The sequence below is a fragment of the Sciurus carolinensis genome, chromosome 5 (genome assembly GCF_902686445.1).
Source record: "Sciurus carolinensis chromosome 5, mSciCar1.2, whole genome shotgun sequence".
NCBI classification, from domain to species: domain Eukaryota; kingdom Metazoa; phylum Chordata; class Mammalia; order Rodentia; family Sciuridae; genus Sciurus; species Sciurus carolinensis.
Window position 1 is genome coordinate 138,911,396 of NC_062217.1, and position 13,280 is coordinate 138,924,675.

Here is a 13,280-nt window from a genome sequence, read left to right on the forward strand (position 1 = left end):
AAGAGGTGAAAGACCTCTATGATAAAAACTACAGAACACTAAAGGAAACAGAAGAAGACCTTAGAAGATGGAAATATCTCCCATGCTCTCAGGCAGAATTAACATTGTCAAAATAGCCATACAATCCAAAGCATTATATTCAATGCAATTCCTATTAAAGTCCCAATGAAATTCTTCATAGAAATAGAAAAATGAATCATTACATTCATTTGGAAAATAAGAGAGACCCAAAATAACCAAAGCGATCCTTAGCAAGAAAAGTGAAGCGGGAAGCATCACAATACCAGGCCTTAAATTATACTATACAGCCATAGTAACAAAAATGTCATGGTATTGGCACCAAAATAGACACATACACCAAAGGAACAGAATAGAAGACACAGAGACAAACCCACATAAATACATATCTCATACTAGACAAAGGCGCCAAAACACACATTGGGGAAAAGATAGCCTTTTCAACAAATGGTGCTGGGAAAACTGGAAATCCATATGTAGCAAAATGAAATTAAACCTCTTCTCTCACCCTGCACAAAACTGAACTCAAAGTGGATCAAGGGGAACAGGGGTTATAGCTCAGTGGTAGAGCGCTTGCCTTGCAAGTGTGAGGCACTGGGTTGATCCTCAGCACCACATAAAAATAAATAAATAAAATAAAGATATTGTGTCCATCTATAACTGAAAAGAATATATTAATAAAAAAAAGTGGATCACAGACACTAGAACAGAGACCCTGAGTCTAAAAGAAGAAAAAGTAGATCCAAATCTCCACCATGTTGATTTAGGAACTAACTTCCTTACCAAGACTCCTAAAGCACAAGAAGTAAAATCAAGAATCAACAAATGGGATGGAATCAAACTAAAAAGCTTCCTCACAACAAAGGAAACCATCAATAATATGAAGAGAGAGACTACAGAACACCTCAGAGAGAGTATTAATCTCCAAGATACATAAAGAACTCAAAAAACTTAACACCAAAAAACCAAATAACCCCATCAATAAATGGGCTAAGGAACTGAACAGACACTTCACAGAATAGTCCATCAATGAATACATGAAAAAAATGTTCAACATTTCTAGTAATTACAGAAGTGCAAATGAAAACTACACTGAGATTCCATCTCACTCCAGTTAGAATGGCAATTATCAAGAATACAAGCAACAATAAATGTTGGCAAGGATGTGGGGAAAAAGGTACAGTCATACATTGCTGGTGGGATTGCAAATTGGTGCAACCACTCTTGAAAGCAGTATAGAGATTCCTCAGAAAACTTGGAATGGAACCACCATTTGACCTAGCTCTCCCATTCCTCAGTTTACACCCAAAGGAATTAAAATCAACATATTACAGTGATGAAGCCACATCAATATATATGACAGCTCAATTCACAATAGCTAATTTTGTGGAACCAATCTAGATGCCCTTCAATAGATGAATGGATATAGAAACTGGTATATATACAGGATGGAATAATATTCAGCCTTAAAGAAGAATGAAATTACGGCATTTGCTGGTAAATGGATGGAGTTGGATAGTAGTATGGTAGGCAAAATAAGCCAATCCCAAAGAACCCAAGGTCAAATCTTTTCTCTGATATGCAGATGCTAATTCACAATTAAGTGGCAGGGGCAGGTGCCTAGGGAAAAATAGAGGTACTTTGGATTAGACAGAGGGGAGTAAAAGGAGGCTAGAAGGTATGTGGATAGGAATGATAGTAGAATGAATTGGACATTATTATCCTGTATTCCTATATGCATATATGATTACACAAGTGGTGTAACTGTATCACGTACAATCAGAAGAATGAGAAATTATACTCCATTTATGTATGCTGTGTCAAAATGCATTCTACTGTCATGTATAACTAATTAGAACAAATTTTAAAAACTATTAAAACATTTCAGTGAATCACATTATTTAAGCATTTATCTAACTTACATATATAAGGGTAAATGCTAAGAGACAAAGAGAGGAAAAGGAAAAATGTATAAAGCCCAGACAATTCAACTTTGGTTCCCTGCACACAATGAGCATGAAGGAAGAGAATTCCTTCTTTTGTTCCTCATTAATTTTTAACAATGTGCCTTTTACAGTGCATTTCAAAGCACAAAATAGGGGCCTTGGTAGTCAAAGTGATTCTCTGCCTAATGTGGCCTCAAATATGAACTTACTACTTTGCCTACTCCCCAGCTGAGAAACTGGTCACCTCCTCCAAAGCTAGAGATTTTAAACTGGCTCTGTTGGACTCACTAAGCAGTGATTTTCAATGAATAATGTGACTAGATATAATGTTCACATCCTGGGACCATTTTAAAGCCTGTATCTTGAGTGCAAGGTTATTTTCCCTGTGGATTTTGTTGTAAATTTACTACAAGATACTGATGGGCAATTGAAAAATTACTAATTCTTACTTAAATCGAGATTTATATATAAGAGATTTTTATAAAAAGTCCCCAATACAAAGACATAGGTTTTTTTTTAAAAACTGCTTGGAATTCTTTTTTAATTGCCTGTTTCTTGTTATTATTTTTTACTAACCTGCTTTGAGAGATAGAAAATTAACACATACTTTCTTTCACCCTCATTCCCACTATTTATTAGTCATATAATGATTTTGTATTGTCAAGGTTTGTGTCATTACAGTGTGTTCTACAGTCGTAAATTCCTGTTTCCATGGGTTCTACTCCACACATCATGACATCCTCATTCATCTCTGGATGTCTGAATTTTGTCAAGCAGATATTTCAGGATTGGCTCATTGAGACCATGTAACTTAAAATCTGCTTCACATTCGCTTGAATGACCAAGCTACTGAGATACTGCTCCAGTGTCTTCAGGAAATGATTAGTACTATTAAGAAGACTGGGGCCAAATATATTTTTCCCCTGTATAAGATTTTCATTTTCTGACCATTGAATTTTTCTTCCTAAAATTCAGTAATTTAACCTAAATATATCTTAATGCCAATTATCCAACATCAAGCATTTTATTTTTTTCTAAGATGAATTTTTTATCTCCAATTTTGTTTTTATTTAGTTGAGAAAGTTGTTTTATATTTTTGTTCAATACTTTTTTCTATATCTAAGGGTACATAGATGTGCAACACTCTTTGAATGCAAATGTTTGAATACTTTCCTGTTTCATTTACTCTATTCTCTTCTTCACAAAATCTATCCCATATGTTGATTATGACTTTTGTCTTCACTTTGCCTGTTTTATAATCTCTTAAATATCTTTGTCCTTTCCATTTGGTTTTGATTCCTCAAAGTTGTCCAGCACTCTTACCTCTGGCTGCTTTCCAAATTTACACTGTTCCTGTTACTTACAGAATGTATTTCAACTCTATAATGTCTTTAATTTCCTGCAGTTCTTCCCTAAGTTCTATTAGCATACTATTCATTTCTTGCTTGATGTATTATATTTGTCAGAACCTTTTGAATTTTTAGAGAAAACATTGCAGTTTTTAGAAAGTACACAGATTTATTGTCTTCCTATATCTTAGGTAATTCTTTTTTAATCTACTTTTTGTTGTATGCTTTTTTAAATTTACAGCTTTTAAAGTAAAAATAGTGATTCATATTTTAATAGGGCCAAATATTAGCTAAGGAATAATGTGGAGGGGTAATGATTTGTGGCTATTACCATTGTATATTCAGTTTATTGTTGTGGGCACAATCACACCAAGTCTGCTACTACCCGCAAGGTGGGCTAGAGCTCTTGTATATGTTAAGCTAACAGTTTTAATTAAAATACAAGGAAAGGACCATTTGGACATCTTCATCTGCTGTACAAAGATGCTCATCACTAACATCCCTTACTGATAAAACATTAAAAAAGTGGGATATATATGTGCGTGTGTGTGTGGAGAGAGAGAGAATATGAATCTGTTCTGTGAACCTATCCCTCAGAAATAGATTCCCCCTTTTTCCAATCTTCCAGAGGAACAAGAGTTCTGGAGGTATTAATGCCTGCTCAGTGTTGTTCTGTATCACTGTGGAATATTTCTTTTTCCCCAGTGAGATAGTGAAATGGTAATGAAGACAGTTGGTGAATAATAAACCCAGGGATAAACAGGGGCAAAATTAGTTAGAACCAAAAAATTGTATTACTGAGAGGGATTTGGGGAGAGAAAGGGGATGACTCATACTCAAAATTATGCAGCAAGCAGAGTTAAGTATATAAGAAATTCTAATATTGGGATATGCAGTTTAAGTATGGCAGAATTTCAGAACTGATCTGTGCCACTAGGCAGACAATAAATTAAGCTCTGATTATACACAGTCATCCTCCCAACTTACATTTCCAGGACCTACACAGAAAAGGCAAAAGCAGATCAAGGATTCAAGTCACAGTCTTGACTGCTCTGCTCCTCCCCCAGAGTCTGCTAGTACTGTTTTTGTGAAGCTGGCAATTGGGAAGCCACAGTGCATTTGCAGCAGGAGCTGAGGATGGTGAGGCCAATGTGGAGGTTGGAGATCAGAGGTCAAGAGGGAGGACATGGCCAATACAGTTGGACAAAGGTCAAATTCATAGGTGGGAGACTTCATGCTTTGCCTTGGGGGTTTGATGCAGCTAACAGTGAAGTCCTTTCTATATTGTGAGTGTGTGAGCATAACTGCCCAGCTCTTCATTCTGCTAGTAGTCAAATGAATCTCAGACAGTTTGTCAGTGAGGGGTCTCTTTTAGAGAAGCTGCCCCTGCCACTGCAAACTACACTAGCTCCCCTGCCTCATTTCAAGAGTCTCAGTGATTGCCTGAAACCACAAATAGTCCAATCCTTATATATACAATGTTTTGCCTCTGAGAGTTTAATTTTAAAATTAGACATAGAGAATAACAAAAAAAATACATCATTGGAAGACATTTTAATAAAAGTTACTTAAAACTTATGAATCATTTATTTCTAGAATTTTCCATTCAATGTTTTTGGAGCTGAAACTGTGGAAAGTGAAACATTGTGAACTGTGGCCTGACAGGAATTATAGGAAAGGTCTACTTCATGAGGGCCTTTGTGGCTCCTGCTCTCAGGTTCCTTCCTCTGTGGGTGAGAATACAGTTTGAGGCAGGAATGACTTACAGATTGCAGACTGGAGTTGTGGCCATTTTGTAGTTTCCTTGAACATGACAGGTTTTTCTTCTTCTTGGTTTTCATTCTTTTATTGCTTTTGATGTGTTTTAAGGGAGGAAAGAGGATTAAAAATGCTTTTACAAAGACACATGCTCTGGTATAGATAAGAAACCCCAAAGGCACATGTGATACAGGTTTGTCCCCAGATTGTTGCTACTGGGGGGTTGTAGAACCTTCAAGAGGAGTGGCCTAGTCAGAGGTCTTCAGGTCACTGGAGCCGTGCCCTCAAAGAGGATAATGAAACCCAGCCCCTTCCTTTTCCTCTGTTTTGCTGCCAGTCATCAGGTGAACAGTTTGGCTCTGCCAAGTACCGTCATGCACTGCCACAGGCTCCAGACCATGGACTGAAACCTCTACAACTCTAACTCTATAATTAAGGTGATTATCTCAGGTATTTGTTATAGTGTCGGAAAATTTACTAATACAACATATTTAACCAGAAAGTCATAAGTTTGATTTACTGTTTAGCACATTTTTCTTATAATTTAGTGAATATGCAGAGGAAGTTTTACGGTTTAGAGCATGGAGTCTCAAGTAAGTTTAAATCCTGCCTCTATAGCTATGAACTCCTGGACCACTGATTTAATGTTTCTTATTCTTCAGTTTCCCCATATGAAAAATAGAGGTAATAGGATATCATTGATTAATTTATTATGTTCATTAAGTGAGCATAATGAGCCCATGACCTGGAGAATTTTCTTCTCTCTTTCTTTATCAGACTTTTAACTTTTTTGTGTATAAATTCTCTATTCCATAATATACATTATATGACTATTTAGTATGCATAGTTGAATATGTGAAACAATGTTTACCTCATGAGCAATCTAAAGAATTTTGAAGAGCAGTTCAAACTGGTAACAATTTTCATTTTTTATACTGACACTGAAAACTAACCCCTACAGTAATAGGACTCCGTCAACAAATGCATTCAAAGGATCCTCATGAAGATTAAATGCAGTAACACCCACAAAAAAACTAAGCACTGTGTCCAGTATTCAAATATTCTTTTCTCCACCCATCTCCCAAATCTCATATGTGGACTAACTTCTCTAACAAGTTCTTCTCTATCAATGGTAGTTGCAAGTCTGAGATCCAATGAATCAATAGAATTATAGAAGATGCTTTCTTTTCTATGATCACTTAGGGTACTACCAAATTTGAATGTTGTTTGAATGTGTCCCTCAAGTGTTCATGTGTTGGAGGTTTAGTCCTTAGTGTAGTGATGTTTGGAGGTAGTGTGGGCATTTTTTGGCAGTAGATGCTTTTGGAATGTCCCTGTGTCATTGAAGTCACTACTCTTAGAAGGGGTTAAAGTAGTTATACTAGAACGACGTGGTAGTTCTCAAAAGAAGGTGTTATAAATCAAGCAAGACTGACCCCTGTCCCAGTCTCTGGCATCCTGTGTCAAGATGTAATCTCTTCCCGTCACTCATGTTTTCACCATTGTGACACATCTGTCATGAGGTCCTCACCAGAGCTGAGCTGATGCCTACATCATGCCCCTCAGTTTCCAGGTCTGTGAGCTAAATAAACCTCTTTTCTTCAAAAGTTAGCCTGCCTCAGATATTTTGTCATATTAGCAAAATACAAACTAAGGCACCTAATGACATCTTTGCTGGAGACATCTCTAAAATCAACTAAGGAAATTAGCTAAAGACACTTTCCAATAACACTTAACTGGTCATATATTCTTTTAGTTGAACTTTCCTATTTTATCTTTAAACAATATCTCAAATAATTAGAACAGAAATCTAAACTTATGTCACTATAGACATTATGCATCTTCAAAGTTTCTGTTGGCAATTTGAAACAATGTCAAGACAATTCAGTTTCTTGATTTCTTCATATAGCAATCACTTAAATATGGAAACAATTTTTCTAAGTCTTACCCTCCTTATTAATTCATAATTATCCAATCAATTGAAGTGTTTCCCTGTACTTTTCAACCGTAATATAATAAGTGCTTTAATCAGATAAGTTTAAAGTTTAATCAACTAAGACTTCTACATCTATGGAAATGTTTTAATAATCTAAATTAAAATCACCTATGATGATTCACTCACTAGTCTCAATGATTTTTGGTATTTCCAGGAGGGGCACATGTCAGGGTTAGTCTTTCAAAGCTTGGTATTGTATTAAGCCAATATCATTTTTTTAAACACAACATAAATTGCATTTTAATATTTCTACAGATTTCCATATTGACAAGAAGAAAGCACAGCAAATTTAAACAAAATTGCCTAGTGTCGTTAACCATTTCATCTCCATATTTTAAGAATATAAATTTGCTTGTTTAAGAATCATCTGACAGAAATACTATTGCTTCTATTTTGAAGGTCAGGTGTGCTCCATGCCATTAGAACCTGTAGTGAACTAGTAAAGGTAAACACAAATTGTTTGCACTTTGGAAATGATCCATGCTGTTGTTAAAATTCAATTCGCGTGTGTGCACGTGTGTGTCTGTTACAGAAAAGCAAAAGAATATAAGTAGGTAGGCAGGAAATTACAAGTAGGTAAATTCAGGTCTACTGGATTATCAGAGGCAAAAATCTACTAAGCCAGGAATCTACCCCTCAGATGGTATTTGATATTACTGTGAACTGATACTTTTTTCCAATTATACATCCTATTAATATTTGGGAAATGTATAAAATAATAATAAAACTTTCACATCACTATTAAAAAATGTACTTACCTCTAAAATTTCAAAATATAGAAAAGTATAAAAAGGAAACAATAATCAATATCCTATAATATCAATATTCGAAAGTTGTCACTTTAACCTTTGGATGTACACACATATATATGTGCATATACATTCATGTACAAAGACATATGCATTTAAGTGTTTTCAAATTAGGATTGTACTACTGTATATGCAGTTTCTTACCTGTAGTTCTTCACTCAAAATGGTACCATTATTTTTCTTTCCATATTGTTGACTATATTTCCAAAACATATTTATTGATAACTACCGCTATTAGATAACGAACTCCATAAGCATTGGGAGTAAGTCTGCAGTGTTCGCATAACAGTAACAAACACACTATAACTTAACCATTTTTCTATAGTTTGACATTCAGGTGGTTTCTAAGTTACCACTGCTATAAATGTTACATTGTTATTAATGTATGAACTTTCCCAGACTCTCCTTTTCTCTGACAGCTGTTTAGATGCTCTCTCTCTTCCACCTTCAAAGAAAATTCTAGTTTCTAATAATTCTTTGAGCTTTCATGATGCAGAGTAAGAAAGGAAGAGGTGAAGTGAAAGTAGAAGATTAAGGGCTGTGTGGGCTACGACTAGAGGAGGAAATTGCTGAGATTTTTGGAGGATAAGATGTGATAATAGCTGTGTTACAGAATAAAATGGGATAAAAAATATTGAAGTAGTCTGTGTAACCTCTTCACTGAGTTTTTAAAATGCATGTACAGAAATTGAAGTGGAGTCAAGCTGTTTGCCTGCTGATATCTATGCCTGAGTATTAGGGTACTTTAACTTCTGAAATCTGAAATAAAGAAACCCCAAATCAGACGTAACACCATTAAAGTTGATTTTTTTTTCATCCCTGTCTCTGCAATGGGGTGTACATTGAGTGGACATTATGTGATAGTTAGGAAACTCAGATCCTTCTAGGTGGTGGACATCCCACAGGGTCTCTGAGTCCACCAAGGGTCCCTCCACATCCTGCCCATAGATGAGGAAGCAGAAGAGCACGGAAGAGTCTGTAGGAGGTGCAATGGGCCTCTGGAGGTGACAGACATCACTTTTTCCCCATTCCAGTGCCAAGAACTCAGTCATGTATTCCCCACCTAGCTGTAAAAGAAATAAAAAAATGTAGTTTGTTGTGTCACAGTGACAGCTAGTCTCTGCTATTATTCCCTGTGCCAGAAGGTCTTGACACAACTGTTACAAGGTGTCAGTGTGTTACCCTGGCCAAATGATAGACCCAGGACCTAGCAAGGCTATTGACATAGTCTTCCCAGGTATTTGAATCTTGCATAAAGAGAAAGAAGGATGGAAGTGAATTGGAGTTGATTCACCCTGATGATCATGCCCTGTCAATCTCTTGATTTTTTTTTTCTCCTGAATACCCACTTACGTACAAGCTAGATGTTCAGCTTTTCCTCCATATCCATCTACCCATATCCTTCAATAAAGTCTTTTTTTGCCTAACTTAGCCACAACTATTTTTTGTTACTTATAACCAAAGGACCCTAGCTAATATAGAACTTGATTATTTTGAAATTATGTTTGGTTGTTATCATAATTGATCTGTGTTTCTCTGCTTACTACATCTCTTTTAGATAGTGACTTTATATGCTTTGCACAAATAATGTTGAGATAAATTGATTTCTTCACAAATCTTCACTCTCCTTGATTATTTTCTTAGGCCAAATGCCTAGACCAAGTACGTTTTAATATACTGCAATGCTAATAATGTACATAAGGCATTTAATATCAACATAAAATCTTTTCATAAGATAAGAATTCCAGTTTAGCTTTAGAGGACAATGTTTTCAGCCAGGCCCCAGTGACAAGTCTCTAATCCCAGCTACTCAGAAGGTAGAAGCAGGAGGATCACAAGTTCAAGGCCAACCTGGGTGATGAAGTAAAATCCTGCTTCAAAATAAAATTTGAAAAAAGAATTGGAGTTACAGCTCAGTGGTACAGAGCACTTTCCTAGCATGTGCCAGGCCCTGGGTTCAATCCCTAGTGTTGAAAAAAAGAAAGAAAAAGAAAATTGTATATTCACATTATGAGTAATACAAACACAAGAACACACCATCTAAATGTTAATGCTAAAGTTAGATGAATGAAGCTAATCATGAGTTAACAAACTGCTGCACAAATTGCAGATGCAGTATAAGCTTTCCTAGAGAGGGATGTACTTAGTTGAAGAAGGGAGGGAAGAAGAGGAGACAGTGTCATTCATCAGTGCAACCTTCGCTGCGTATTCCGCTTTAGCTGCAGTTAGCTCAGGTCTGGGTTTCTGGGGAGCCCATTTCTCCCACCTGCCACCCCTCCCATCCTCATTTCTCTACCTATACACTGTGATGTCTCTGAGCCCCCACAAACCACCAGGGCATCGTAAGTTTTACCTACATGAATCAGTCATGTCTTTATGAAATTGCTCATGAGGTCTGGCTGTCACTCTCTTAGCTGCCCCAAACATTAGTTTAATTCTAAATCTATTCCTGATTTAAAGAAAACAAATTGTGAAATTGATTTGGATGGTTACTACCTACATATTATTGAAAAATACATTCGCAAATCTAAAGCCACTATTTTACTTAGTGGAAAAATAATGGAAGTCTTTCCATTTAAGTCAGAAATAAGATAAGGATGTCTTAGATCAACACAATTATGTCATATTGTTCTGAACATCCAAACCAATGCAATTAATTAAGAAAACGAAAGGAGGAATACAAAATGGAAGATACAAAAGTATCGTTGCAGCTAATATAACTTTATATAATTTATAATTTTCTGTGACCATCAGGGGGAAAAAAATGAACATTTCTGAAACTATTAAGAATCAATAAGGTAACTATTTTCAAAATAAGTACGTAAGAATGCAACTGTTCTTTTCACATAGCAATGATCACCAGTAAGAAAACCACCACATTTGCAACAGCAACAAACAACAAAAATACCACATAAGAAAAAAGTAAAAAGAAATATACAGTACTACAAATTATAAAATTCTACCAAGAAATATGAAATAATGATTGAATAAGTGAAAAGACATACCTTATTTCTGGACAGGAATATTTGGTGTTGTAAAGATGTCAATTCTCTTGAAAAATTGACTATAAATTATATGTAATCCTACTCAAAATCCCAACAGGGCTATTTTAGAATTTAATAAAAATGATTTAAAAACTCACCCATGAAGACCTAACAAAAATTATGAAAGGGGTAGGAGATAGGGACACGCTTGCCTTTTTGGATAACACCTTGCATTTAGCAATAATAGTAAAAATGGCAACACCGATGGTATAGGCATAGGAAAAATCAAACAGAGAAGAAAATACCAGAAGCACCCTCAAGTATTAGCAGAATTTAGTGTATAATGAATGCGACATTTCTAATCACAGGGAAATGGTGATTATCCATTAAATAATTTGGGGCGACCTCGTTAGGGGAAAAATTCACAAATTAAATTCAAAAATTAAATTTCACAAATTAAATTCCAGTTAGAATCAAATTTGCAACAAATATAAAAAATGAAACAAAAACTTAGTAAACTTTTAATAGTAATATTGTAGAACAAGTTTTTCTGAACTTGTCACCAAAGGCAGAAACTATAAAGGAGATAAATTTATGTAAACTTTTAAGATATTTCTGCAGAACAAAAATAAAATACCACAATTACAGATGTGTGAAAAACATAGAAAAAAACTAGTAAACTATACAAAAAAGCTCTTCCAAATTCATTGTAAAAAGAAAAATCGTTCTTAAGTCAATTCACAGAAGACATTAAAATGGAAAAAAATAGAGGTTATGTTTCATTATTTTCTAAAAAACAAATAGAAAAGAAATATTTTAAAAACACAAAGCTGACATCATATGAGTAAAAATATAGAAACTGGCAAAGGAAGAAGAAAGTATTCCATCAACCATAGCCTATTTTCTAATTATTGTATGTGTATGCTCCTTTTGAAGTTGATTTTCTCTATATGTAAACATCTTATACTTGTTTTTAGATCTTTGCTTAGCTTATCTCTATTGCATTTAGAAGAAGAATATTTTGATTTTTCCAAAAGTTTGTATGTTTATGATTAACTATCAAATATGGGACTGTATTTAAAATAAAAAGAACTATTTTAAGAGCAAAAAAAGTATAAATTACATCTCAAATACAAAAAAAAAAAACTGTTGATGATATGAATCGATACAACCTTTGTAGGAGGCAGTTTTGTCAATCACAATTACAATAAATGGTGCGATTTTTTAAATAATCAATCATAAATAAATCCTATTTGATCCAACAATCTCATCTCTAGAAATTTTCCACAAAGAGGTAATAACACAATAGGGAAAACATAGCTTACATATGCCTACTGTTTTGTTTTTAAAAACTAAATTAAAAGTACAATACAAAATATCCCTCATTAAATAGTTGGTTAAGTAAATGAGCTAGAATGCTACCATTAAAAAAATAGGTATATAGCTTTTTATCTATCAAGATAAAATCACAAGGAGGGCTCAAGAAGGCAGAACAGAGACGGTTACTTTTCACACTGCCCCCAGCCCAGGACCAGGAAAGAAGACAAACAACTTCTCTTTAAAGTCAATTAAAAAAAAAATCCTACTGAACTCTTAGAATGGCCTAGGTACACACAAGGATTGATAGAATAAAATAAGGAAAGCACAAAAAAACCCACCGAGCACCATCAGCGACTGCCGATGGGGATCCACTGCGGCCAGGTCCGAAGAGACTGAGAGAGCCCACATTTTGGGTGGCACTAGGGTGTGTCTTGAAGTGAGGAGGATGGCAGCCGTGGACACTCAGTTAATCCAGTGGGTCAGTTACTCGCTGCTTTCGCATGAGAGGGATGCTGCGCGTGACTGCGCAGAATAGCGTCAGCGCCATCTTTGTGCTACGGCGGCCGGCAGGTGTCCTTCGGGTGAGGTCGTAGTTACCCATGACCAATGAAATGCAGGCAAGGTCACAAGTGTTCTTTAAATTACTTTGGGGGGGTCTTCATTATGTTCGGGTAACTGGCGCAAATATTCATGAGAGACACGGCTCTGAGTTCAAGCAAAGGTTTATCGACAAAGTCTGCCAAGCTGCCCCTCTGCAAGGGGCAGCATCCAGCAGAAAAAACAAAAAAAATTTTTTTTGTGGTGTTCACTTGGAGGAGTTAAAAAAAATAACCTGTCTGGCCCAGTGATTGTTATTTGGCATGGTACTGGCACCAGAATAGACAGGTAGACCAATGGTACAGAATAGAAGACACAGAGACAAACCCACATAAATACAGTCACCTCATATTAGACAAAGGTGCCAAAAACATACAATGGAGAAAAGATAGCCTCTTCAACAAATGGTGCTGGGAAAACTGGAAATCCATTGTTGAGAACATGAAATGGACATTTAAAAGGAAAAACAATGGTTTTCAAAATGTAGCTTCAGATGTGCACTT

The 13,280-nt window shown here is 35.5% G+C and overlaps 1 long non-coding RNA gene across 1 annotated transcript; it reads right to left on the reverse strand.

The window, feature by feature from the left end:
- Positions 1–4,848: 4,848 nt before the first annotated feature.
- Positions 4,849–13,069, reverse strand: LOC124984858 (uncharacterized). The gene is made up of 2 exons (XR_007108756.1): positions 12,519–13,069; positions 4,849–8,943 (listed from the first exon to the last, which is right to left on the reverse strand). It is a non-coding gene; the product is annotated as an uncharacterized LOC124984858 (long non-coding RNA).
- Positions 13,070–13,280: the final 211 nt, after the last annotated feature.